At 43.9% G+C, this 25,533-nt stretch overlaps 1 long non-coding RNA gene across 3 annotated transcripts in view; it reads right to left on the bottom strand.

The window, feature by feature from the left end:
* LOC103348321 (uncharacterized) overlaps positions 1–25,533 on the bottom strand; it is a 115,893-nt gene that overhangs the window by 11,018 nt on the left and 79,342 nt on the right. Inside the window, exons 2-3 of one of the 3 annotated variants that reach the window (XR_016216872.1) lie at positions 22,483–22,947; positions 10,729–16,754 (exon numbers count right to left, since the gene is read on the bottom strand). The exons of 1 other annotated variant lie outside the window; for it this stretch is intronic. This is a non-coding gene — a long non-coding RNA (uncharacterized LOC103348321). Of the gene's footprint in view, positions 1–10,728; positions 16,755–22,482; positions 22,948–25,533 lie in introns of those variants that run through there. One more of the 3 variants, XR_016216870.1, reaches the window with a different exon arrangement.

Raw genomic sequence — 25,533 nt, 5'->3', positions numbered from 1 at the left:
GCACCGCAAGGTGGCGGATTAGCCTGTTGAGCCGCGGCGCCGGCCTACACACAAGCACATTTAAGAGGAACTCTTGCCTGGGTGTCACTACAAGAGGAGTTGTGCTCTACTGAGCAACTGCTATGCTTTCTGCTTGAGAACATGGCACCTTGTGAGGATGACTGGGTTTGTATCTTCTTGTTGGCTGCCAGCGACCTCCAAGCCCACAAGTGTAACTTTCCTTCATTTCTAGAGCCAAGTTGCATTCCCCTCCTGATTTCCCTTTCTCTCTATCTACAAGGCAGTTTTTTTCTGGAACATTGCAGCCTATAAAGCACTGAGGAATGTACACAAAAATGGAAATCACTTCAACGAGATGGCAAAGAATGGGAGCCTTGCTATCAGGCTGCTTGAGCTCAGTTCCTGACCCTTTCTCTCCCTAGTGGGGACCTAACCTCTTTGAGAGCTGCTGTCCTGGTGGATTCAATAAAGGAAACAAGAGCATCTTCCTCAGAGGATTATTGTGAGGGTTACAGATAATGCATGTGAAGTGCTCCAAGTCTGGCCACAGCAGTAAGTGCTCAGTTAGTGCTAACTACTGTTGTCAATAAACAGCTACAAATCAACTTTATTATGACACTGTTTCTGGGGACACACACATACTCACACCAGTGGTATGCAGGCCACAGCCTGAAGAAGCATGAACAGTCTACATGGCTCTGAAGCTAGTGGGATGAGTGAAGCGATGGTGTGTTTGTGACACTCTAGTGCCATGGGAAAATTCACATGTAATTCTTTAGGTGATTATATTAGTATCCTTTGAAGGCCAGAATTGAATGCTGCAGACTGGGTAGTTTTTAACAACCCAGTTTAACCCAGAACAAATTGATGTCCTTGGAGTTCTGGTGGCTGGAAGTTCAGGATCAAGGTGCCAGTTGTGTTGGTGCTGGGGGAGTTCCCTGCTGGTAGATGGCTCCGTCCCCACCGTTCACCATGAGCACAGGGAGGGAGCACTCGATGGTGTCTATGTTTCCCTTTCTGTAAGGATGCCAGTCCTGCTGGATTGGGACCTCTAGTATCCTCTGAGCACCTCCTACCTCCTCAAAGGACCTATCTCCAAACACAGTCCCCTTAGGAGTTGGGGTTTCAACATATGGATTTAGCTGTGGGTGGGGAGTAATTCAGTCACTAGCAATAGTCACTGATAGAAGGGAATACAGCAACTGTCAAGGCAGAGGGAAAAGCAGAAGCAACCAGAGACTGCGAGCTTTCTCTCACAGAAGGGGGAGGAGGAAAGGCAGGGAAAAGTGTCACCTGGGGAGGCTGTGCCGAGCAGGGACGGCCATTCTGAGACAGGCAGGCTTGCTAGCTGATTGCCTCACTGACTGCCATGAACACCCTGGCTCCTCCTGATCTGAGACTCACAGCTTCAGATCCCAGGAGCTCAGCTGGGGCAATCACGAGAAGGGGCGTTCTCCCATGGCTTGTGGAATTTCTTTCTTTCTTTCTTTCTTTCTTTCTTTCTTTCTTTCTTTCTTTCTTTCTTTCTTTCTTTCTGACAGGCAGAGTGGACAGTCAGTGAGAGAGAGAGAGAGAGAAACAGAAGAGAAAGGTCTTCCTTTACCCTTGGTTCACCCCCCAATGGCCGCTGTGGCTGGCACACCACGCTGATCCGAAGCCAGGAGCCAGGTGCTTCTCCTGGTCTCCCTTGCGGGTGCAGGGCCCAAGCACTTGGGCCATCCTCCACTGCACTCCTGGGCCACAGCAGAGAGCTGGACTGGAAGAGGAGCAACCGGGACAGAATCCAGCGCCCCGACCGGGACTAGAACCCAGTGTGCCGGTGCCACAGGAGGAGGATTAGCCTATTGAGCCGCGGCGCTGGCCTTGTGGAACTCTTTCTACTCAGAGCCACGGGAACTACTTCTTAATGCTTTGCTTGGCCTGGGGCCTCCAGCAGCCTCACCGCGCGGATGTCTCCTGACCACTGGTTATTATCAAGGGCGCTGTTTTTTAGATCTCATTCATAAAAATCTTTAGTAATGGCCAGTAGATGAAATTACGACAGGGACGAGGTAGTGACTGTGGACTAGGTTCCTGCCAACTCTGACAAAGCTAGGGAGGTGTGTTCTTATGTACAAGTAACAGGTCTTGAAAGTGAGTCACATTTTATTATTAAAAAATATTCCATCAATCATCTTACCTAAAATGAGTCAATATGAAAGCTAATATGGAAAATTTGAGTTCAAAATACCGTTAGGTCTGGGCTAAAGTGAAAATGAATTGACTTTATAAGATAGGACAAATGGCCAAATCTCAGTTTATGGAAATATCATAGGCGAGATTAACTCTTTGCTTCTGTCATTATTAACAATAAAAAGTAAATTTTAAAATTAATAAATTGAAGATGAAGAAGTAGTGGGAGAGAGAGGTAAGAAGAGGAAGTGGAGGAAGAGTAGGAGGGAAGAATGGAGAGGAGGAGCAATAAGAAAACAATTAGGAGGAGGAAGCCAATGGGAGGACAGAGCAGAGGAGGGCAAAGGATGGAGAGGAGGAAGGGGTTACCAGGAGGGAGGAAGTGGGGGGACCATGCTGAAAAGAGTAATGGACAAGAATCAGGTGGAGTCTGGGCTCTACGTCCAATTACAGACTTAGACTTAAGGTCTTTGAATTTCAGCGTCAAGTATTGTGTTTCTGGGGTCTCAGTATCTCACTGCATACTTGGGTGCTGTTTCCTACTAGTGGTTTTGAAAGCTTTGTTGCTGTTCTTTTGATCTTTAATTTGTTTTTGCAATAAACGTCTTATCTTAGCACAGGTTATAGATGCCCATTATTGGAATTTAGACAACAGCAGAGCCCAGAGGCTCATGGCTTTAGGGAGGTACTGCTCTAAGAGACCCCAGAGAACACTGGATGACATCTAGATGCAACGTCTAAGCCCTCTCCAACTTGAGGCAACTTTTGTGACTGTCACTCAACAATCCTACGACATGAAGTGTCACTCTGATGGCCACCACAGAGCCCACACTGTAAGCCTGCTCGCCAGGTCCCTATGCTGCCCACACGCAGTGCTTGGAATCATCCCACTCAGTGCTGGATGTTGCTCTCCAAGAAGCAGCAAGATTACAAGGCGGTTTCAAATGTTCACGAATTAGCCTCCGTATTCTGTGTGTAAAGTGGAAGTGCCCCCAGCATGACCGGCACGCCGTGATGTCAGATGCCACAACAGCAAGACTTCAGCCACAGTGCCAGGAAGAACACTCAATCCTGACTCCGCCTGCCACAGCATGGTCCAGCTTACCATCATCCAGGGGGGCCGCTCTGAAAAACCTGGGCTGATATGGTAACTGGAGCAGTCCTGGGAACTGTTCCACGCCCACCTTCGTGCATATGCACAGCCTCTGCAAAGCCTAATCTGAATTCACAATGCAAGCAGGGGCCAGCCTCCGTATTCTGTAACCCAAACCTCAGGCTGGAGCCAAATTGTGTAACCGACTGGCAGCAAGCAGGTCAGAAATGAAGTAAATGTGGAATGTCCAAGTAAGCCCTGAAGTGTTTTTTTTTTTTTTTTTTCTCCCTTATTGTTTGGGTCCAAAGAGATCTTCTGGACAGCTCACCATTAAACAAAGCAGTGTAACCAACAAGCAGCCGTGGCCAAAGTGAATTCACTTTCGGAAATGAGAGAGGCTCTCAGCTTCCCCAAAGATCAGCCTTGCAGCTGCCACTCACCAGCAACGGACACAGCACGTTGTGTCCACCGACACACTGTTGGGGATGACTTCAGAACGCCTGGAGTTTGGCCAGTCTAGTTCACAGACTGTCTGCAGTTTTTCCCCACATCGAATTAAAACCTTGTTCTCCAGCAGTTCAGTCCTAACCCCAGGTGTTCTCAAATACAAAGTAACTATGCAAAATCTACCATGGCCCATAGAAACCGGAGTAAACATTTGATGCACTCATACTTAAACAATCTTTCCTGTATTTCTCTATTTTTTTTTTTTCATTCAAAAACATCATCTTCAAGTGTTTGTCCCCTGCAGCCCTAACACTGAACAGCTGCATGTGTGGAGAGTCATTGAGTATTTCAGAAAACCTCTCAGAAAGTCCATGGTCCCCTAAGATAATGCCACGCAGGGTAATTTTCTCATCAAGCCTCTTAGCTTTAGGTCAGAGTCATACCATCCTCATTCAGTAAATGTCCTTTTGTAACTCACATGGATCCCAAGTTTGGATTAGCAGTGATCTAAGTCTCTGATTTTTTTAAAAAAGATTTTATTTATTTATTTGAGAGGTAGAGTTACAGACAGTGAGAGGGAGAGACAGAGAGAAAAGTCTTTCATCCACTGGTTCCCTTCCCAAATGGCCGCAATGACAGGAGCTGGGCCAATCCAAAGCCAGGGGATTCTTCCGGGTCTCCCACATGGGTACTGGGGCCGAAGCACTTGGGCTGCCCTCTACTGCTTTCCCAGGCCATAGCAGAGAGCTGGATTGGAAAAGGAGCAGCCAGGACTAGAACTGGCGCCCATATGGGATGCTGGCACTGCAGGTGGAGGATTAACCTACTGCGCCACCGCGCTGGTCCCTTTGATTAATTTTTTAAATAGTAAAGCATATGTAGCTTGGCAGACTGTTATCTTTCAAAACACAGGACCCAGGAATGGACAATACCGAGGAATTCCTGAGAAATATTATAAGGAAGTAATTAAGGGAACTGTAGGAAAAAAACCCATCCCAGCCCTATCTGTAATAAAGCAATATGAAAAACCAGTAAGAGAGGAATGGTTAATAAATTTTGACATACCATCATATAATAAATAATAAACAATAACTAAAAGATGCTACAGATGTCAATTTATTGAGATGGACACAAGAATGCTCATAATATATTACTAAGTGAAAAATAACAGGTTACAAAAAAGTTTAAGGATGACTTTTTTTTAATGCCATGACTAGGGCAAGAGAAACTGCCAGTGGCATCTAGTAGGTAGCAACCAGGAAGGATGCTAAACATGCCACATGGCAGAGGATAGATGCCCACAACAGTTATCTGTCCCCAAAAGCCAACAGCGTCAACATCGAGAATCCTGCTTTTGATCTAAGGGAGCTTTTAAAAGCTCATGAAGATGAAATTAAAAGATAAAAGAGGTCTTCAAAAAAGTTTGTGCAAATACAATAAAGATTATGCGATTATGCCTAGCTTTCCAAAACTTTCAATTGAAAATAAACTCATTTTATTTGCATTTTCCATGAACTCATTGACATATCTTCATACATGTGTACTTAAAAGCCATCAGCTCATCATGTTCATTTCTCCCCTCCTCTTGTACTGCCTGGACACACATACACACAGCTCTAGGGAACTCTCCAAGGGTAAAACTAGAAATCTGCAAGCCTAGCTGGGCCCATTTTGTCATCTATCTACTGATGGATAAGATCTGCCCACCAATTTTTTAGGGTTACCGTGAGGGTAAAATAGAAAAATACATTTTTAAATGCTTTTAGAAACAGATGGAATCGATTAACAAGCTCTGCCAAGATACATGCTGAGGGGGAAATGAGATGTTTAGTAGAACATGAATCTCACCCCCTCACCAATAAACACTGTATTTTCTACTCTTGTGTTATGTAATGAACATTTACTAAGCACTAGCTATATAGAATAAGAAATGTGATTAAGGTTTTGATAGAAACCACACAAGGTTTTAGCACAAAGGTAAAAATATCATCATTTCTGGCCTGTAGACAACTAGAAATATTTTTTATGAAGCTGGAAAATGTTCTCCTTATTCCTCTCTATGGGTATGGACCAGAGTTGCGAAAGTATGGCCGAGTTAATCCCAGAACTCATTAACCATGCTCGTGTAATCAGACAGTGATCATTTTTGTTGAAGCCTCTACTGAAGCCTTATTTATATGAACTCTGCCCCCTTTTGTTTGGCTGCCAATATCTAAAGCTCTCGAATTCCTAATCTATAGATCACAGATGTAGACAGCTCAAATCCAAGAAACTGCCCAAAGAAAACATGAGTCTCTGAAGCAAGGGGGTTCTCAGGATGTAAGAAGTTAGATGTTAAACAGAACATAAGGATGTTGAAAAACAGGAACAATTCTTTTAAATTGAACCAGGTACGTTCATTCTTTGGTCAGGCTCCAAGTGCTGATTTGATTTGTCAGCGTGATGTAAAATATGCATGATTGCGTCTCAAAGAGCAGAAAGGCCAGAGTCACTGTAACCTCAGAACTGTGATTCTACACATGTGCTTAAAAGACTTTTTCTCCACTGCATTTTCCAGTTTTTTCCCTCAATTTATGACAGAACTGTCTGCATGAGAGCCAGTTGGGGAATTCTGGAGGAACAATAAGTTTTTTGTTTGTTTGTTTGTTTGTTTGTTTGTTTTTGACAGGCAGAGTGGACAGTGAGAGAGAGAGAGAGAGAGACAGAGAGAAAGGTCTTCCTTTTCCGTTGGTTCACCCTCCAATGGCTGCTGTGGCCGGTGCACTGCGCTGATCCGAAGCCAGGAGCCAGGTGCTTCTCCTGGTGTCCCATGCGGGTGCAGGGCCCAAGGACCTGGGCCATCCTCCACTGCACTCCCGGGCTATAGCAGAGAACTGGACTAGAAGAGGAGCAACGGGGACAGAATCTGGTGCCCTGACCGGGACTAGAACCTGGTGTGCCGGCGCCACAGGAGGAGGATTAGCCTAGTGAGTCACGGTGCCAGCCTAAGTTTTTCTAATGTCTATGAGAACACAAAATGCCAAATACACTTACGACAACTTTGAGTCAAAAGGGTGGCTGTGGGAATGATGGCTTTGTCATCTGCTCAATGAATATTTATAAAATGGCTTTTATGTAAACATCGCAAGGATAAATTATCACATTAGAAGTAAACAAGTGAAGAAGAGCTTGCCATCTACCTGAGAAGACACATACATGCTTAAAACCAAGTTATCTGAGGTATGTCATCAGACATGGAGATGTGCCCAGTGAGCAACATTTTTAAATTTGATTTTATTTATTTAAAAGGCAGAGTGACAGAGAAAGATTTAAAAAAAAAAAAAAAAAAAAAAAAAAAAAAAAAAAAAAAACCAGAGAGAGAACTCCCATGCATTGATTTACTCCACAAATTCTAGCAACGGTTAGGGCTAGGCCAGGCCAAGGCTGGGAGCCGGGAACTCAATCCAGGTCTCCCACGTGGATGGCAGAGAGTCAGCTACTGGAGCCATCAGCATTGCCTCCCATACTGTGCATTAGCAGGTAACTGAAACAGGAGCCGAGCCAGCACTCGAATTCAGGCACTCCAAAATGAGATGTGGGCATCCCAAGTGGCATATTAACCACTACGCCAAATGTCCACCCCTCCACGAACTTGTGAAATATCCTCATTGAAAACAGTGATCTCCAAAGTGGGATACAAATCCCCCAAGAGGTGTGCAATATGATCTGTTGGGGGCACAGAAGAAAATAGCAGGTTTTCTAATGGGACATTTAATTTTATCATTTCTAATTTGTCTATGTTTTTCTATGTATACAATATACTACTTTGGTAGCATGTTTACACAGTTTAAAAATAATGACATATATTTTGGAGATGAGTGCCCAGAAATACTTGCTGGTAAACTGCAAGACCCAAATCCAGTGGAGTCCTGCTGTGATGTTGTGTATGCTACACTGGAAGTGCAAACAACTGCTCTGGGAACTCCTACTCCTGGGCTTGGGGCATGGCCAAAGGGTACTGGGGAAGGAAGGATCAAGGAAGAAGGGACAGGAATAGCAGGGGTAGATTGAGACTCCATTTGGGACAGCATGAGTAGCTGAATCTCACAAAAGCAGATAGGTCTTGTACACGCATGTGGGGGCTACATCAGGTTGCCTTTCAGTCAGTGCAAGGACAAATTAGCATCTGCAGAAAAGCAAATGTCCCATTGAAGAACTCTCCAGAAATTTTAGCTAAAGAAGAACAATTAAAAGACCAAAATTGTCTTTTTCACTAGTTCGCTGATTCTAAACTAGGTATAAAGGCCTTATACTTTATAATAAATTACACAGTCATGGTGCATGCCCTTTCAATGCTTATAGCTACAAACTGTAGTCCTTTGTGTACAAGAAAGGCTTCCATTAAGAAACCAAAAATGATTGAAACCCTGCAGCCTATCACTTCTAAATTAGTCACACTCTAAACTGAAGACACTGCCAAAGTTAAGTCATCCCTGTTGCTACTTCCCAGAGCAAAGACTGCGTATACACTCACACTCAATCTTGGCACTCCATTTAGCCTTTCTCCAGTGAATTATCAAGTCCCTCACCTCCCTGATTCAGCCAAAGTGTGTTTGGGATTAAAAATCAATTTACAAAATACTGCAACCAAGCCCCACAGAAACACTGCTAAACACCTTTATTTTGTGCTAAAAATGAACCCCAGAGACAGAAGGAGTGCCTATAGTTGAAGATGCCATTGTATGGCAGAACATCCCACAGTTCCAGTAATGACACACTGATATACTCTTGAGTGTTAGGACACAGAAGAGAAACAATCACTCATGGTTACTGGTTTTCATGGCTGCTAATGTATTAAATGTCTTCAATCCATTGTCCCTTAATTCCAACCAGAACCTGCAAACCTCATAAGCAAATCAAATACAGACTATCACTAAGAAATACTGCTCCACCAGCTACTGTCATGTTGGCTGCTGGACAGGAAAAGAAATTCCTCTTTTGAGGGTATCAGGCTACTGTTTAGCTGTGGTCTCAGTGAGTAAAATGTCAACAGAAGGAGAAAAATGTCCAGATTATTCTGTGATACACCCTTGAATTTTTGTGATCTTCTGTGAAAAGAAAACATTTCCTAAGACCAACGGAATGGTTTTAAATCTTCAGCCACCGTGGTGTGTATAAAACGTTTTGCCCTAGAGCTCTGCTGAGATTCTTATTCTGTGTACTGCCCAGCGAAGTGGCCTTTGTGTCTGTCATGACAAGCGCCTGCAGAGCGGAAGTGGTCCAAGGGGCCAGTTCTCAATGTCAAGATGAAGCAAACGAGCAAGTCTGCATTGGGGAAAGTGGAAGCAGCACAAATTAGAATTCAGAGCTGGATTAGAGAAGCTTACAATTAGTTGGGTCAAGTGGGATTCCACAATTAAAAAACAAACTTACAGCTAGAGGGGTTATTTAATCCAAATTAAACTGTGCGCCATCATCTTTCAAGTTTATCTAATTAGCAGTCTCTACACAGGAACGCTACATACTTCATTTAAAAATATATTTAGATATATATGTAAATCTCTAAATGTTTTTTCTACATTGCCCCCAGCGATAATGTTTGCAAAGAACTATTTATGCTTTCCCTCAATTCAAATATTACTCTTGCTTCATTTATCACCTGTCTGAAATTTCTTGAATGCCTTTCTCTAAGTGATGATATAGGAATCTGCTACTGTGTCTCAGAGACAGCTGGAACACCCTAACAGTCCACCAAGGGATTCAGAAGTTATATTTAATCAAACATATCTTCATCTGGAAAAGTTCTGAATTCTGCATTGGTGCACAGAATAAATAACAGCGTAAAATGTCATACTTTCCTTTGCAAGCCTTGGTACTGTAGTTTCCCCTTTCCTTCTGGCCTTAAAGCAATTTCTTAGCCTGTGGGATGCCATTTTGGTTTGGGGTGATAACTATCTAAGCTATTTGGGAAGTATACTAAGATGGATGAATCGGTGAACTTTTGGATGGAAATAGAAATAGATGAATAAATCCTATAAGAAGTAAAATAGTTTGTGTGTTCTATCATTAATTGTAATTTTTGTCTTCAAAAATAAATAACCATTCAACCTTTACTTTCTCTTAATATAAAACCTACTCTCCAGTTTAAATGAAACATTGGGGTAATTTAAACTTTCCAAAATTAGATCCCCCAGATATCATAGAATAGGTAATTTTATTGTAACTATTTCATTTTTTTAAGCTGTTCTATCCTTAATGAAGGAAAACGTAATGTCCTTTCAGCTATGGGATTAAAAAGAAATCCAATGCAGGCTATAAATAGTAAATGTGTACCATACAAAGAATCTGTGAGCTGGAAATATTTCCAGAGATAAGCTAGTCTACAGTCCCACCCAGCACAGGAATTCCCAGTCAAATATCCCGACAGATGGTTATCCTGTCTGTCTACATTTACGAGGGATCAGGAAATATCTTAGAATGGAACTCATTCATGGTGGAACAGCCTTAATTTTTGTCAAACTTTCTTTTTGATGGGATGTGCATCCCTGTAACTTTCCGTGACCTACCAGGCTACCAGATTTGCAAAACTGTTCTCTAAGGAACCTTGGTTCATATCTAGTGACTGCCACTTCCTTTCAAGTGTTCTATACCCCCGACTATGAGAATAACAAGAGGGAACAGTCAAAGAAGAGGCTGGATGTTAAAGTTAGGATGTAAAACATTTAAGTCCTGTAAGGAATGTTGTCTCTAACACAGTAATATGCAACAGAGATAAATACAGACTAACACAATTCAATCAACCCATTGTGTAAGCAGAGATAGATAGAGGAGACCTGGCTTAGCAGAAATATGTTTCTCTTGTTATGCAGACTTTACACACTTAGCCTGCACCTAATTAGAAATAATTAATGAGGAACTACATATGAGTCAGTAGTATGACATGGCTTTAAAAAGTCTGAGCAATCTTAGTTTAGCATTACCAGAAACACAATTTTCTGGAAGATTGTACGTGAGATTGTCGCTCTTTTTAAAAAAAATTTTTTTTAATTTTATTTATTTATTTGAGAGAGAGAGAGAGAGAATAAGCCCCCATCTGCTGGCTTAGTCCCCAAATGCCCAAAGGAGCCAGAAACCAGAATACAATCCCTCTCTCCAATGTGGGTGGCAGGGACTCAATCACTTGAGCCATCACCTCCACCTCCCAGGGTACACATTAGCAGGAGCTGGAGCTGGTAATCAAACCCAGGCACTCCAAAGTCAGAAGCAGGCATCTTATAGGTGTCTTAACTGCTAAGCCAAATGCCGTCCCCCACTTTTCTTTATCACTGCCAAAACCCATCTCTGAACTCTACATTATGGGTCTTTCAACAAACTGAACGCTTCCAGAAGTGATCAGGACAGCAGAGGATCTGGCAATCTTATCGGAGGTGAAAAGGAAACTGTGGTTGTAGAAGACGAATGCTTGTGCTGGGGAAGAAGAGTTGGGCTGCAGAGCACAGAACCAAAGGCACAGATGAAACCAGCAGGGAGTCAGATGTCCACTGTGAGGAAGGGCTCTCCAGTGCCAAGGTGGAAGGCAACATCATCAAACAGAGGGCGCCCCCCGTGTTTGCAGTGTCCAAGTACTGTCAGTGTCCTCATGACAGAAGTGTAGTTGAAGAAAAGCAAGCACTGAAAACAGGGACTCGGATGCTTACTGAATGCCTACTACTTGCCTCTCCTTGGCTACTGGCATTCACTGAATGAGACAGACTCACAGGTTTACCCTCTGTTCGGAAGGGTATTGGGCAAAAGAGTCTTGAACATTTCTGGTTAGCCCTGACATTCGGTGCTACTATCAGTCTACTATACACTACATTATTATTCAAAAGCGGGAAAATGTGCCCAATATAACTTTATAGGACACTTAGAGACAGAAAAGCCCTTTATACATTCAGTCCTTGATTCAACATTCACTGAGTTTCTATTACATGCTGGGTACCCAGGTGCCCCAGGAGAAAAAACCAACCCTCATGGAGGTCACATTGTGTCATTTTCACCACATTATACAGCCCTGTCTCCAGGACTTTAGCCAGTTCAGAGACACAACACCATTAAATACAATGATCATATAATTTATCTTCCAAGGCAGGGCACTTTTGAAAGTGAAAAGGGTGCTATTAATAATCGTACAAGGACAACAGGTGTAAAAGGGGACTTTCCAGACAAACGAGGACATCTGGTCACCCTATTAATAATCTTCCAAAGCAGAGGGAAGCCCAGGCCTTCTGAAAATAATAAATCTCCTTGGAATCTGAATGTGCAGATTGGGTTTCAATTACTTAGGCAACCCAGCTCTTCTTGTGCTCTTCTACAAAGTACTCCTCCCTGCCTCACCCATTCCAGAAATCACCAAAAGCAATCAGAATCTGTCCCTAAGTTATGCTAAGAACTGTTCTTCTCTAGCAGTAAGAACTACATATTATAAAACTTGGATGTTGGGGCCAGCATTTGGCGCAGCAGGTTAAGTTGCTGCTTCCAATGCCAGCATCCCCTATCAGAGTGCAGGTTTCAGTCCCAGCTGCTCCACTTTAAATGCAGCTGCACTTCTAATTAGCTCCCTGCTAATGTGTCTTGGAAAGCAGCAGAAGAGGACCCAAGTGCTTGGTCTCCTGCCACCCATGTGGGAGACCTTGACAGAGCTCCAGGTTTTGAGCTTCAGTCTGGCCTAGCCCCAGCCACTGCAGCCATTTGGGAAATGGACCAATAGATGGAAAATCTCTATCTCTCTGTTTCTCTCCCATCTGTCCCTCTCCTCTCTCTTGCTGTCATTCTGCCTTTCAAGTAAATCTTTAAATAACACTTCTTTATTTAATCAATTAATCTTTAAAAAAAAAAATCTTGGGTGCTACTGCCAAGGGAGTGGACTAAGTAGAGAAAATGTGTAAAGAAGGAGTGAAGAGAAATTGATGAAGAGAATCCCCACAGTTCTCCCAATGCCCAGGGTTCCCATCTAGAACAATCATTGAAAATCTGTATGCTAAGCACTGTGCCAAGATGAAAAAAGTCCAGAAATTAACAATTATGATACTATGGAAATTGTAATTGAGGGACAAACACTGAAAGATGTATTGAAGCATCCTAGAATTCAACACTGCATAATTAAGTTGCAAAGCAATCAAATCCCAGCAACAATGGTATGCCCTTTTCTGTTTACTCCCCCTGTGACAGCTTCCTTTGGGGACTTCTCCAGTCTGTCTTTTATAGAGCTGAGGAAGGTCCTAAGGCTTCACAGGTGTCCCAGGATCACCCTCACCTCTCAAAATAAGTCCTTCAGCAACCTTAGCTCCACGACTTCACCCGGCCACTTCCCTACCACAAAGGTCACTCTAACTTCACACCATTTCCTTCCTGTTGCATTACTATTCAGGGAAGGCTTGGCATGGGTTCTAAGAAATTCCATGAATCCATATCTCATGGCATGAAAAAAAAAGCCAGGGAGAGAGACTCATATGTATACCAAATCTGTGTGCTAGAAGGTCCTCATTTTTCATCTGACCTAATGCTTTCTGCAACCCCATGGAAGAGACCTTATAATTCCCAGTTGAGCTGAGTTCGGTGAAATTCAGTGTCCCACACAGACTCACAGAGAGGGTAACTGGTAGCATTGAAGATCAGGGCTGCTTGCTCCAAAGCCAACAGACTCCCTGTGTGCCCCATTTTCCAAAAGACTTCCCTCACAACTGGGGAAGCACTGGTCCATGCAAGGACTGGTGGACAAAATTCCACGCCAAATTTTGTTTGACTCTAACCACAAAGGGGATTTATCCTCTGATAAATGTAAACTCTCTAGAAGTGACGCAGTGAGTATGGTCAGTCAGTGATGCTTCAGGACACAGAATCTGCCTGGGGAGGAGACACTGGGGAAGGAAGCAAGAGCGGGCAGAGGGCCGGAGGGAAAGGAAGGAGTCGTCTCAAGGTCAAGAGGGAAATCGTAGAGGGGAAGGCCTGGGACCTCAGACAAAGGCCTTTCCTTGGAGATCTGGGTGGAGTTATGTCCTGGGGAAGGTCAGAGGCTGTGGAACATCCTTTTCTATAGTAGAGACAGGAAGCTGAAAACGTCTTCCTCCAAGCAGACAACTATAACAAAGCAAATTTATATAGGAAGAAATACTCCCCAAGGAAAGTTGGTTAGTAGGGTTCTATTTTTCAATTTTTATCTACCTCTTTAATTATAAATAAATTGTTTTATTATGTTTGTCAAAAGACTCATGCATAGCAAAGTTGGATTCAGGATCAATTTCTATTTATTTTTCCATAGATAAATATAGTTTAGCAACAGATAATTGATCAGCATTTTAGAAAAAAGATAAAATATATAAAAGTTAGGGCCTCTTTTCCCTCCCCCTGTCCCCACATGTTCCCAGCATCATTGATCTACGTCTGAACCAATGAATTGCCAAATTTCCTGTTGAGATGACCTGGAATCTGGGGTGAAGCTGCCACACTGATACCACAGGAAAGTCAATCTCTTCTGGTCCTTTCTTTCCAGGTTACCTATCTGTATATGCAGAAGGGACTAGGAAATTAAATCACATGTTTGAAATTTGGCTTTTTTAAAAAAAGATTTATCTATTTATTTAAAAGACAGAGTTACAGAGAGGGAAAGAGATAGAGGGAGATCTTCCATCTGCTGGTTCACTACCCAAATGGTCACAATGACCCAGCCTAGGCCAAACTGAAGCCAAGAGCCTGGAAGTCCATCCATGTCTCCCGCAGGGATGCAGGTGCATAAGAACCTATGAGCCGTCTTCTGCTGCTTTCCTAGCCCCATTAGCAGAGAGCTAGATTGGGAGCAGAGCAGCTGAGACTCAAACTAGCACTCACATGGGATGCTAGCATCACAGGCAGCAGCTTAACCCATTGTGCCACAATGCCAGCCCCTGAATCTTTTTTTTGTTTGTTTGTTTGTTTTTTGACAGGCAGAGTGGACAGTGAGAGAGAGAGAGAGAGAGAAAGGTCTTCCTTTACCATTGGTTCACCCCCCAATGGCCACTGCGGCCAGTGCACCATGCTGATCCAAAGCCAGGAGCCAGGTGCTTCTCCTGGTCTCCCATGCGGGTGCAGGGCCCAAGTACTTGGGCCATCCTCCACTGCCTTCTCGGGCTACAGCAGAGAGCTGGACTGGAAGAGGAGCAACCGGGACAGAATCCAGCGCTGCGACTGGGACTAGAACCCAGGGTGCCGGTGCCGCAGGCAGAGGATTAGCCTAGTGAGATGCAGCGCCGGCCTTGCCCCTGAATCTTAACTTTGTAAGTGATATAGTCTGAAATTGCTCAATAAGATCTGATTATACAAAATTAGTGCATTTGCCTCTGACTGTGGACTCATTGCTCCCTATATCCCATTGAGTTGAAATTACAGCTACGCCAATTACCCTGCTGGGCACCTATCATTGAATGAAGATGTATTATCACCTTCAAGAAACACACAGACATACACACTAAACTAAGAAGATTACCACGAAACTCCTTCATATACTGGATCTGGCATTGTTGAACAACAGGTCAAGCCATTGCTTGCAGGGCGTGCCATGTCAGATTGTCCCTTTGAGTCTTGGCTACTTTGCTTCCAGTCCCTACTAATGTACTTGGGAAAGCAGCAGAATAGGGCTCAAGCATTCGGGTGCCTGCCACCATGTGGGAGACCAGGCTGGAGTTTCAGACTCATGCCTTTAGTCTGGCCCAACCCTGGCCATTGCAGCCATTTGTGAAGTGAACCAGCAAGCAGAAGATCTTCCTCTCTCTCTTCCTCTCTCTCTGTCATTCTGCCTTTCAAAAAAATAAATCTTATTTTAAAACAAATAAATACTATATAAATATGTCAGGAAGCAAAGACTGTAAGGCTAAACCATCCAGGCAGAGCCAGGGCAACTGCCAGAAGTCAACTCTGCTCTTTGCTATATTTCAGTGAAACAACTGAGAATCTTGAGGACTTGGTCCAAGAAGAGAGAATTTATTTGATCCACTTTGTTCTGTGTCATGCTTTCACCCAGGAAGCTATGTGTAACTTACTTTAAGTGACAGTTACTTAACCAGGCTCTGGAGATGGGGGGGGGGGTAAAATAAGCAGGAATTTAGTGAGAGATTAAAACACCTGCATCCCAGGGCTGGCGCCGTGGTGCAATAGGTTAATCCTCCGCCTGTGGTGCTGGCATCCCGTATGGGCATGGGTTCTAGTCCCGGTTGCCCCTCTTCCAATCCAGCTCTCTGCTGTGGCCTGGGAAGAGAGTGGAGGATGGCCCAAGTCCTTAGGCCCCTGCACCCACATGGGAGACCTGGAAGAAGCTCCTGGCTCCTGGCTTCGGATCGGCGCAGCTCTGGCCCTTGAGGCCATTTGGGGAGTGACCAACAGAGGAAGACCTTTCTCTCTGTCTCTCCCTCTCACTGTCTGTAACTCTACCTCTCAAATAAATAAATATACTATTAAAAACAAAAAACACCTGCATCCCACATTGGAGTAATTGAGTTCAATACCAGGTTCCATCTCCTGCCTCCAGCTTCTTGCTAATGCAGACCCTGGGAGGCAGCAGGGATGGCCCAAGTGACCGGGTTCCTGCTGCCTACTTGAGACCTGGATTGTGTTCCCGCCCTGGCTTCAGCCCAGACCTAGCCATTGTGGATATCTGGGGAGTGAATCAACAGAGGGAAACTCTCTCCCTCTCAAATAAAATAAAACAAAAATACTCGGCTCCCCTGCTGTTACACAGCTTACATTGTAATTGAGGAGTCAGAGGACGAGACAACAATTAAGAAAACAGATTAATAATAACACAGTTACAGATTGTGATTGCTGCCACGAAGAAAGCAGGCAGAGTAATGGATGGTGGGGTTGAGAGGAGCAGGTGCTCATTTTAGATACAATGTGCAGCGAAGCCCTGTCTGGGAAGATGACAACTGAACTACCTCTGATGGAGAAAAATAGTTCAGCGACATAAAGAGCCAGAAGTGGAGAAGTCTGGTCCGTGACTGGCAAGAGCAAAAAGCCCTGAGGCAGGATACAACATGGCATTGAGTTTGAGAACCTGTTAGGAGAAAATACATGAAGTGAACCCTTTGAAATACATAAAGCAAAAAAAAAAAAAAAAATCCCAGAACTTCTGAAAGAAATACACAAATCTCCAATCATACTTGGAAATGTTAATAAATTACAAATGACTATAAAACATAGCAGCCAGAAATAGCAAACATGGATTATATGAGAGTACTTTTTAAAGTTCATGGAGAAAAAACTATGAATGGATTTTTACACTAAAATCAATTTATATTTTAATCCCTTTATTTATTTTTAAAGATTTATTTATTTATTTGAAAGCCAGAGTTACACAGAGAGAGAAGGAGAGGCAGAGAGAAAGAGAGGTCTTCCATCTGATGGTTCACCCTTCAATTGGCCACAATAGCCAGAGCTGAGCTGATCCGAAGCCAGGAGCCAGGAGCTTCCTCTAGGTCTCCCCACATAGGTGCAGGGGCCCAAGGACTTGGGCCATCTTCTACTGCTTTCCCAGGCCATAGCAGAGAACTGAATCGGAAGTGAAGCAGCTGGAACTCGAACCAGCGCCCATTTGGGGCGCCGGCACTACATGCGGCAGCTTTACCCGCTATGCCACAGCACTGACCCCATGGCGTGCCGGCCGTGGTGGCCATTTGGGGGGAAGGAAGGAAGACCTTTCTCTCTGTCTCTCTCTCACTGTCTAACTCCGCCTGTCAAAAAAAAAAAAAAAATCGTCATCAAGATGTCAACTGAGACTGCAGGCATCTGAAGACTTGAGTGGGGCAAGAAGATGGATCCACTGTCACTCTCACGGCCACAGTTCCTCACTGGCTGCAGCCAGAGCTGATATATAGACACTGAATTGTGCTGAGTTTCTTTTGCATGTGGCAGATGGTCCCTCAGAGTGCAGAAGCCATTCCCACCCTGTCTGAATGTCACATCACTTGCATCACATTCTAGCCTTCAAATGCAAGTTGCTAAGTACAGGTCTCACGGAAAGAGAGGATGGAAGAATTTGTTTTAATTTCTTAAAAATATCACAGACATGTTAATTTAAATACACACGTATGAGACACTCAAGTGGTGAGACCAACAAAGCAGTAGGAAACCTGATCTAAAGTTAGAGGAAAGATGCTGGACTGAAGATATAGATTTGAAAGTCATCATCATAAATGAGGGAGATACTAATTTGAAGGTTGCCAACATAAGTGCTGTTAAACATTGGGGGATTGGATGAAACCATCTAGGGAGAGATGTGTTAAATGAAAGTCTAACTCTGAGCTCTGGAATATTCTCTATGAGCTCTTTAATGCTCATGATCTGATAATGGAATTAGCAAAATGAAGGGAAAGAGTAGCCCATGATATAGGGAGAAATGTGGGATGGGGAATCATCAAAGCAGAGAGTATAGTGCATAAATAATCATAATAATTAGTATAATACAATGCGAGTAAGAACTTGTAGCATTTCTTGTGCACTATCTATTGTCCCAGGCATAGTTCTGAGTATTTCATGTGTATTAGCCTTTTGTACTAATAACATAGGGTAGAAACTTTATGATTCCCTATTTGTAGTTGGAGAAATTGAGACACAAAAATGTTAATTTTTCCAACATCTCACAGTTGGTGAGTGGAGAGCTGGGAGAACAAAGTGATTGCTGGGCTACAGTGAAGTCCAGTTCTCTGCCCGTTCAGCACTGTACCCATGCAGCTAAAGTTTTTTAGACTTATCCAACCTTATCTTACTGCCAGTTTTTAGCAGAGTTCATGCTTTCCCCAAGCAGATATAGCTATCTACTGGGTGCCGGGCGTTGTTCTAAGCCCTGAAGATACGGTGGTGAATGAGCAGTGAAAACACCCTGTCCTGCGGAGCTTCCTTCCCCGTGGGAGAGGACAATTATAAGATAAATAAATAAACTGTATGACTCGTAAGATAGCTCTCAGCGCTGAGATGAATGAAGCGGCCGAGAGAGGAGAGAGTGCGTGGGGAGTAATTTCAGACGGGCTGCTCAGAGAAGTCCTCAACAGAAAGGTGACATTCAGGAAAACCCTCCAGTGAGGGACGAGCTAAGGAGATGCCCGGGCAAAAGCTTTCCAGGCAGGCAGGGGGCGGGATCATTGAAAGGCCCTCAGGCAAGTACGTGGCTGGCACCTGAGAGATTGGCAAGGGGGTCAGACTTGTTGGAGAGACCGGAAGTATCTGGAGTGGACAGATGGGGATGGGGTCAGAACAGGTAGGGCCTGGTAGAAATAGCGTGAATTTTGGCTTTTATTCTGTGCAGGCTGAAAAGACCTTGGGGCAGAAGATTTGCACACTCTGACTTAATGTTTTAAGTGGATCACTCCGGCGGCTCTGCTAACATTAGTCTACAGGGAGGCAAGGACAGAAGTGGAGACCGGTCAGGAAGGTATTACGACAATCTGGGCAATTAGTGGTTATGTATGCCTTGGTCAGAGAGTTAAGAATGGTTTCAGGAAATATTTCGAAGGTGGGGCCAGCAGGATTTGCTGAGATAGAAGTGTCGCTCCCCCTCTTCGTGGAGGAACGACACTAAACCCTGCCTAGGCTTCATATCCGAGTCACGGCACCATTATGTCGCTCCCCCTCTTCGTGGAGGAACGACACAGGACCCTGCGCTGTTCTTTCGTCTGCTCGGCCCTCCCCGGGTTTGCTGCTGGTTCTTCCCGGGTTGGCTACTATCCCTTCCACCTCCGTGGAAGGGCGGTTCCCCCTGGCCACTTTCCCCACTTCCGCAGGGGAGCGGCACACCGCCGGCCGGCTCTCTGGGGGCTGCACAGGTGTTCCTTCAGCTAGATGTTCCCCTTAGATGTTCCCCTTAGATGTTCCTGGTGCATGCCGTCTCTCTCCTCCTTTATAGTCCTCCTCCACCAATCCCAACTCGGCTGCCCACACGCCGAGTACGCTGCTCTCCTCCAATCAGGAGCAGGATCAGCTCCTGGAGGTCAGCACTCAAGTTGGCAAGAGGCAGCTGCGTAAAAGCTGTTTTCTTCTCTCCCAGCGCCATATTGTGGGAGAGCAGATGCATAGAATAAGTCTTAATTCCAGTAACTTAGTCCAGTCCGGGTTGCTCCCCACAAGAAGCAAGACAAGGATGATTTCAAGGGCTTTCGTCTTCGAATCCTGAAGAATGGAGTTGGTGTTTACTGAGATGAAGAAACTGCAGTAGAAGCAAGTTGTGGGGGAGAAAATCAACAGCGCACTCTGGAACTTAATTAGGTCTAAGATGCTCATCACATATCCATTCGGAACATTTGGAGAGGCATTTGGACGTGTAAATCCACCTGGAGTTTAGGGAAGAGGAGCACAGTGAGATAGGAAATTGGAAGAAATCCGAGCACATACTGTGGAACTGGAAGGTACAAGATGGATGATACCACCAGCAGGCCAAGGGTGGAAGAAAAGGGACGAGGGTCACATGCTAAGATCTCTGCATCTCTCAAGATCTCTGCAGTCTCTGGATGTCTGAAAAGGAATCAGAAAAGGAGCCTGACGGGAGCCTTCAGAGAGGGAGGCAGGAAATTAGGCAAGAGGGAGGACATGGTTGCCACATGAAGCTTGCAAGCAGAGTTTGATCAAGTGCTCAGGTAAGGCCAAGCAGGGACATTGTTGGTATTTCACAACTTGGAGGCCATCCATTGACTTCATTGAGAACAGAGTTCTTGGAATGAAGGGGGAAAGCTTGTGCGGAGTAGATTCAAGAGGGAATGGGAAGAGCAAAGCTAGAGATATTGAGCGCAGACTAGTCTTCTTTTAAAAAAATGCAGCGTAAAGGGAAGGAAATAAATGGACCGGTGACGGGAGGAGTGAGGCCAGAGAAGGCTTGCTGCCTGCCGTGCTCTGGCGTTTTTTAAAAAAACTTATGTCAAATCCAAGGTCAGAAAGACTTGTCTTTGCATTTCCTTTTAAGAGTTCCACTTTAGGCCGGCGCCGCGGCTCACTAGGCTAATCCTCTGCCTTGCGGCGCCTGCACACCGGGTTCTAGTCCCGGTCGGGGCACCGGATTCTGTCCTGGTTGCCCCTCTTCCAGGCCAGCCCTCTGCTGTGGCCAGGGAGTGCAGTGGAGGATGGCCCAAGTGCTTGGGCCCTGCACCCCATGGGAGACCAGGAGAAGCACCTGGCTCCTGCCATCGGATCAGCGCAGTGCGCCGGCCGCGGCGGCCATTGGAGGGTGAACCAACAGCAAAAGGAAGACCTTTCTCTCTGTCTCCCTCTCTCACTGTCCACTCTGCCTGTCAAAAAAAAAAAAAAAAAGAGTTCCACTTTATTTATTTGAAAAGCAGACAGAGCGAAATCTCACATCCTCTGATTCACAACCCAAATGCCCACAACAGCTAGTGCAGAACCAGGTTAAAGTGAGAAACTGAGAACTCAATCTGGATCTCCTGAGGGAGCAGCAAGAACTCAAGTACTTAGGCCATCATCTGCTATCTCCCAGGATATGCATTAACAGGAAGCTGTAATTAGGAGTGCAGCCAGGAATCCACCTCAGGCACTGTGGTATGGGATGCAGGTGGCATCTTAATCGCTGCACCTAATACTTGCTCCTATTTTTAATAGCAGTAATAAATATTTGTAAGCTTCTGGAGACAATCTAGAAGAGAGAGAAACATTGATGGTTAGAGATGAGAGGAAAGAACTGCTGGGACAATTTCAGTGAGCTGGCAAGAGAAGATGGAATTTAGCGCACAAATAAGGAGGTTGACCTTAGCCAGGGCCACAGACAACTGAGTTAACAGGATAGAAGTATGGAGACAGACTCAAGTTATGGGTGAATTCAGCTAGGTGCACTTGTGAATGTCTCTATAGACTGTTTCAGTCTCCTGTAAATCTAGAAAGTTAAGTAGGAAGGTCACAAGCTAGAGTATAAATGGAATGGTGCTGGAGGTACAAGAATAGAAGAAATAGTATAAAATAGGAGACTGGGAGGGTGGGTAAATGACAGAAATGGAGCATAATTTCTAGGTAGCATTAAGGAGCCACTAATAGTGATCACAAAATTAACATGAAATCAGTCAATATGGTTGTTTTTCTCTAAATCCCAGCAGCCACATCTCATACAAGTGCAGAATAGGTCTAAGATTTGTTTTCAGGGAGGTACTAGAGAAAGATGTCAAGTCGGGATGTCTCAAAGAGGAAATAGGAGGTGAGGAAGTAGAAAGTCTGGATTTAGACAACCAGTTCCAGAAATCTCATTATGAAAGCCAGCACAGACATCACAATATTTAGAGGGGAAGATGAAACTGTGAGACTTAAGACATTTTTCTTAAGAATGGGAGACACTGGAGCACTTTTGTGCACTGATGGACTAACATGGTGGAAAAGAAGAAATCCACGGTACAGAAGAGAAAGAGGATCATGGAAGGGATAAAGTCCCTGAGAGGGTGACAAAACATAGAATGCAAAGCACAGGTGCATAAACTGGACTTCTGTGGGCACAAGTGTGAGTGGACTGGTAGGGAGGTCGGTAGGAAGCTCGGTTTTTCTGCTCTGAGGGCTCCTATTTTCTTTTTTTCAAAAATATTTAGTCAACAAATAAAACATTTATCATGTTTGACATGATGTTTTAGGATGTGTACATATGGCAGAATGCAATAAATAATGTTTATTAACATACGAATGATATCACACACTTATTTTGTGGTGAGACCACTTAAAATCTATTCTTTTAGAAAGTTTCAAAAATATATTACATTACATTTAATCCTACTCTTGGTGATCTACAAAAGATTTTTTGAACTTACCTCTCCTCACTGAGATTTTGCAACTTCTCATCAACATCTCCCCAACCCCCACCATATCCATGATAACATCCATGATAACCATCATTCTACTGTTTACTTCTGTGAGTTCCACTTTTTTTCCACTCCACTTATCAGTGAGATCATGTGGCATTTGTGTTATATACATGGCTTATTTCACTTAATGTAATTCTCCCAGACTCGTTCATGTTGTTCCAAATGACAGAATTTTCTTATTTTTCAAGGCTGAGGAGTATTTAATTGTGTTTATATGTCCAACCATTGATGGACACTTAGGTAGACTCCAGGTCTTGGCTGTTTGGAATAATGCTGCAATGGAGATGGGAGTGCAGGTGTCTTGTTGACACATGGCATTCATTCCATTTGGATAGATATCCACAAGTGGAATTGAAGGGTTTTCTCTTTCTTATTGTGATGAGGTCATTAGCTGAGAAGAAGAGAGGAGACCTGAGAAGTTGAAGGAGAGAGGAGATTGTATGAAATAATTATCTTGAAGAATAGGCAAGTGCATTTACACAAAAGCACAGCAGGAAGCCTGGCCATTGTCAAGTGCCCATTTGAGTTTATTATCCAGAATTTAAGTCAAGCCATCAATATTAAATTAAGGTGTTAAGTCTGGTTCTGAGATTTTCCTGCAGCAAGAAGTTATTGATAGGATGAAGAGTCGGGTTCACCAGGGAGACCAACAAATCAACTGAGCTCCATTCATGAAAAATGTCCTATGTCCAGAAGCAAGGAAAGATGGTAGAAAGGAGAACCAGAGGTGACACTATTCTGACCGCTGATCCCACTAAATGAGTTTCTATTTTAAGAGCCTGGGTGTCAATAGTGCTTAATTTAATCAACTTCTTACAGGTTAGGAAGGAAATTGGAAATCATAGTGAGCTCTGAGTCAAGTTTTCATCTGACGCTCAGACTAATGGGCTACAAGTGTTGTAGGGTAAAGGAGGGTGGCTTATTTATTTATTCCAAAAGACAGCTGTGACCTTGCAGGACAGACTCTTTGGCTTGGACTGTGTTTATTTGGATCTTATCAGAATCTTCTAGTGGCTCCTTCCCTCAAGTTTCATTTCTTGGACTGGTCTGCAGAGTCATCTGTGCCAGCCCTGAAGCCAGTGTTGACCTTGGCACAAGGACATTCGGGAGCTCTAGTTCAGAACGCAATAGACCCTAACATCTTTACTTCAGCAGAGAAGGCCTTTCATAATACAGCTTCATTCTTCTTTCCCACGTTCATTTCCTAGTACTTTAATTACATTAGGCTACTTGTAGACTCCTGATGATCCACACTTCCAAGCAATTCCTTCTCCCCATTCATGATATCTTGCATTGTCCTGTCCACCTGCGGTTTGTGATTGTTCCCTCAAGTGTCTCAAATGTCAGCTCCTCAAGCTCTCTCTGATTCCTTTCAACTTTGGCGTTCCCATCAGCACCTAAAATTGAACTCCACAAGTACTTACCATATTAGGTCGTGGTTTATAAAGTTGTCACAACACTCCTGGAGAGACTCTGTCTAATTTATCTCTGCAGGCCCAGCACTTAGCACAATGCCTTCCCTCTGATAAGCACTTATGTTTAATCAATGACAGCATCAGATCCAACTCCTTATGAGAAAAATAACAGTTCTAGAAAGAGAGTTTCTCCTTTTTCCTATGACCAAACTCCAACCTTATTTCAAACACTATAGCATTTGGGGAGTTAAAATTGTGACATGATTACATTCTGGAGTTTTAATCAGAGACATCTAGATTTAAATCTTGGCTCTTAGCTTATTAGCTAAGTATCTTTGTGCCTCAGTTTCCTCATATGTTCAACAATGAATACTAAGAATGTCAACTTCACAAAGTTACTACAAATGTTAGATGAGAGTGTGTACAAAGTGCTTAACTCTGTTTTCAGTGCTTGGCACACAATAGGCAATATTAGCTATCATGATCACTGTTATGAACCTCAATTATCTGGAAGCTCCATTCTTACTGATAGCCTGTGTCTGAATCCTTGTGTTGAACTCAAGGATCTTATTTATTCAGTGAATGCACCCGTGTCTTGCATTTGCCTCCTCCCATGAAAACTATCTCCCTAAGGGGCCACTCTTGTGACATAGCAGCTTAAGCCACTGCCTACAACACAAGCATCCCAAATGAGTCCCAGTTGAAGTTCCGGTGGCTCCACTTAGGATCCGCTCCCTGCTTATGTCCCTAGGAAGATGGTCCAAGTGCTTGAGCCCCTGCCCATACATGGAGACCTGAATGGGAGTGAACCAGCAGGTAGATCTTTTTCTCGCTCTGTAACTCTGCCTTTCAAATAAATAATAATAATAATTAATAGTAAATAAATAAATAAATCTCATTTTTAAAAAAATTATCACCCCAAGATAATGTGCCCTTCTGGGTTTAGGTGAATGGCACCTGATTAGCAACCTCCTCCATCTTTCACTGCCTATCTGGGTCTCTAAACATTGGGGGTGCCCTGTTGTCATTCTATACCTGCCTGCCCCTTCAGGCACCATCACCTCTGGCAGGATCTCTTCCCGACTCCAGTTTCTGAGTGGGCTTCCCTCCCTTACTGTCTATATATAAGGTGTAGTATTTCTGGCAGCACTTCCTTCCCCTCTCCTTTGAACCTGCCCCTGTCTCCACTCTCTGCCACACCTCCAGTTCTTCATGTCTTAGTTAACCAACCCTTTTTGCTATCTTTGGCCATGATGTACATCTTAAATTTGCTGTGCACACTTTTTGCTGAACTATAAATAGTCTTATCACTGCTTACGAGAGAGTGTGCTGACCCAGTTAAATTTCTTGAAAGTCTGTTCCTTTGAGGATCCCCATATAATCACACCTACTAGATTATAGTATGATTTGATAATTTGGACCAAAGCCATATAAAATAGCTCAATCATTTCCTCTCAGCTGCAGCTCTGAAATGGAAGCATTCAAGCTGTAGTAGGTGGTAGTTAAACAAGCAATAACTCGCTTTTCTGTTCAAATAGACTTCCCCACCAGAATTGCAGGCCTATGCAATATTTGAACTCTT

This window comes from Oryctolagus cuniculus, chromosome 11 (genome assembly GCF_051225735.1).
Source record: "Oryctolagus cuniculus isolate XC-2025 breed Fujian yellow rabbit chromosome 11, ASM5122573v1, whole genome shotgun sequence".
Lineage (NCBI taxonomy): Eukaryota > Metazoa > Chordata > Mammalia > Lagomorpha > Leporidae > Oryctolagus > Oryctolagus cuniculus.
The sequence above is the reverse complement of the archived record's forward strand: the minus strand, read 5'-3'. Positions and strand labels throughout refer to the sequence as shown.